Genomic DNA, 3,693 nt, shown 5'->3' with positions numbered 1-3,693 from the left:
TAGTTATTTTATAAAGGGTAAAATTAGAATAAAACAAGAGAAACTGCCAAAAACCGCCAAATCGGGGGGTTGGGAGAACCCCTCAAATTTACACTAGGCGTTTTTTAAACCACCCAAAATCGGTGTCCAAAAAAACTAGCAATCGCCGATTTTTGTAACACCTAATAAACAGTAACCCAAAATTGGTGAAAAAAAAACCCCAAGTAGGCCCTTAAGTTATCCTTGCAATAAACCCCGTGAGAAGAGCTTTCAATTGTTTGCAACAATACAATAGTCAATAGATGGAACAAATTCCCATACTTAAGAAATGCAAACTCCATATTAAATTAGTTCATATGATAAATAATACATATTACATATCGGTCAAGATAGTACTTGTCATGAGTTATGGAGCTAAAAGTAGAAGAAATATAACCATGGATAAAAAGTTATATGAGGTGCCGCTTATGTTACTATGAGAATTTATTATATAAGCAAGTATTAAGAACATACCAGTGTGGCAAAAAGAAAATCTTGAAAGTAACTCGAAACAAGGATTCCCAACAATATTTCTTTATACCTGTCAAGTTAACAGGCAAATCAATCGTCCTTTTTTTCTTGCAAAAGAAGAATGGACTAATTAAAATTACAAAAAAAAAAAAAAAGAAAAAGAAACCCCAACGTGATATCAAAATCTTGTAAATGTTTGATAAACAAATCGGTTTGAGATGTTATTTTTTGTCAAAGACAAACATTTGCTCGGATGTTCAGTCATCACATTTTCCATGAAAATGATTATTGCATTATGATGTCATCTTTGCGTTTTTACTTCTAAATAATAAAATTCTTACTGTAATTAATTTGTCTACTTTCTACTAATGTGTTTATCATCAAGGCTACAGTCAGTTTAGAAGAAGTTCATTAGCCATTACATTGTGATCATATAGCCCTAGAGAAATAACATGACTATTTCACAAAATTTAACCATGATCTCTTATACTTATTTGTGTCATTATTACAAATTGAGTTGCACTAACAACTTGGAATAATAAAGTTGGTAAACCACTATTGATTCATATCTTACACTATCTGTTCTTTTATTTAGGATAACAAAGGGAAAAGACAAAAGGGAGAAAAGAGCATTGTGTGATATGTATTCCAGCATTTAAGTATAGCCAGTAAAGTATTCATGTATAGTCCAATTGATGAATTCAAAGACTTTTACACACGCGTGTGCACAGATTTAATAATTGTTGATTTCAAAGGCGACGCAAGATTGAGATTTAATGACAATAATGAAATATACGAAGACAATAACTGAACAAAATTAAAGTAAAGTAGAAAAAGAGAAACTAAGTAGATGAACGATGAATTTTATTAAGCTCGACAATATGGAGAGAACTGGACAACAATAATACTTCATCTAAATTGAAAGAGGAGACCTATATTTATAGATACATGCCATATCTAAAGATGGAAATAATGTGGAATAAGGAAATAATATATTTCCAATAATATCATGTCAAAATAAGGAAATAATAGATTTCCAATAAAATCACGTCAAAATAAGTAAATAATATTTTTCCACGTGTAAGAAACAATTTATTTCCAAAAAATCCACCCTAATTTGGGTTACAAACCCAACAATCTCCACCTTGACCCAAATTCTGGTGCAACGAACGAAACTCCAAGATTTCAAATCCGTCTGCAATGAAATAGCCAAACTTCTCAACGCAATAATCAAAACTCTCCATCACCAAACTATCATCCTCTGCACGGCATCCACAAGCGACACCCAAACAAATCCTGGGTTCCCAAAGTTCCACCAAAGAATTATTGTTGACCAAACAGGTCAAAGCACACCCTATAACAGAAACCATACCACATGCTGGATTAGAAGGCCCTTTGCTAGAACTGTCACCTTCATTGTCCCTTAAAGCATTCCAGACATTACTAACACCACGGTACCTATGCTCCACGAGTCAAATCCTAGCAACTAAACACAGTGTATCTGCTGAAATTGTTAGCACAGCAGAATCACCAACGCTCTCCCTAGCAGTGTTCTTAACTAACTCAGAGCTCGTCACAAGAGGTATTGTACCAAACTGAACTTCCACCACGGTACTGAATTTGTCCAAATGTCTCTTTTTAAGTAGTTTTGCGGTTACCTACAATATGTAAAACTGGGATCTCTTCCGTCCCTCCAGTACAACCTGGACACCTCTTCGAACCTTCAAGACTCTACCTCCACCAGAGAATTTATAATTTTTTGCATCCAGGGTACTCAGCTAGATGAGATTTTTCTTCGGATTTGGGACATATCGAACCTGGGTAATTGTTTTGACCATCCCATCCTGCAACCGCAATCCGACTCTACTGATTCCAGCAACACGGTAAGACTCGTTGTTTTCCATCACAACTTTACCTTGCCGAATAACCTCATATGTTTGAAACAAATTCCAGTTGAAACACATATAATGCGAACATGCCGAATTGAGAATCCATTCCTCATCAGGTTTAGATTCCACGTCAGAAACCACAGTCATAAACACATCTTCGCCATCCAAAAAATTCTTGACAACATTAGTCTCGTACGAATTACAGAATTGTCCTTTTTGATTTGCAGCTAAATCCCCTTTAGCCTGCAACTTGTCACAATCCTTCTTCACGTGTCCTCTCCGTCTGCAGTAGAAGCAATACACATTGCTGTTCTCCCTAAATCTATCTCTCCGTAGACCACTATGAGATACAAGAGCCTCCTCATCCCTCGATATAGCTTCGACCAAATGCTTTAACTTTTCCTTTTAATGCAAAGCATCATAAACATTGTCTATAGTCAATGTATCCCTGCTGTGCAAGATGCTGTCCCGAAACGACGCATAAGAACCAGGCAGTGAACACAATGGATCAAGGCAAGATCCTCTTCATCATACTTAATCTCCAACGTCTCCAAATCTGCGACAATTTTCTTGAACATGGCAATATGGTCTTCCAATGACCTTCATTCTGTCATGTGATGGGAATACAGCTTTTGCTTAAGAGCCAGTTTACTGGTAAGACTCTTCGTCATACATAACCGTTCCAACCTCAACCACAAAACAATCACCGTCTTCTCCTTTAAGACATCCTGCATAATATTGTTGAATAAATGAAGATGAATTAATGACAACGCCTTTCGATCCTTCCGTTGTCCAATCAACTGGCATCTTCTCAAAACTTAACAACACATTATCCAAATCCAACTGCGCCAAAATAGCCCTCATCTTTACTTGCCAAAGTAAAAACCTTGTATTGCGATCCCATTGCGAAATATCATATTTCATAAAAGCCATCTCTGAAAAGTCCCAACAAATCACGAAGAACTTGCAACCTAAACTCTGATACCATTTGTTGATCCCAAAGGCGACGCAAGATTGAGATTTAATGACAATAATGAAATATACGAAGATCACAATAACTGAACAAGATTAAAATAAAGTAGAAAAAGAGAAATTAAATAGAGGAACGATAAATTTTATTAAACCCGACAATATGGAGAGAATTACAACTGGACAGCAGTAATGCTTTATCTAAACTGAAAGAGGATACCTATATTTATAGGTACATACCATATCTAAAGATGAAAATAATGTGGAATAAGAAAAATAATATATTTCCAATAAAATCACGTCAAAATAAGGAAATAATATTTTTTCCACGTACAAATAAGGAAAC

This window comes from Olea europaea, chromosome 6 (genome assembly GCF_002742605.1).
Source record: "Olea europaea var. sylvestris chromosome 6, O_europaea_v1, whole genome shotgun sequence".
Lineage (NCBI taxonomy): Eukaryota > Viridiplantae > Streptophyta > Magnoliopsida > Lamiales > Oleaceae > Olea > Olea europaea.
This window is presented reverse-complemented; position numbering follows the sequence as displayed.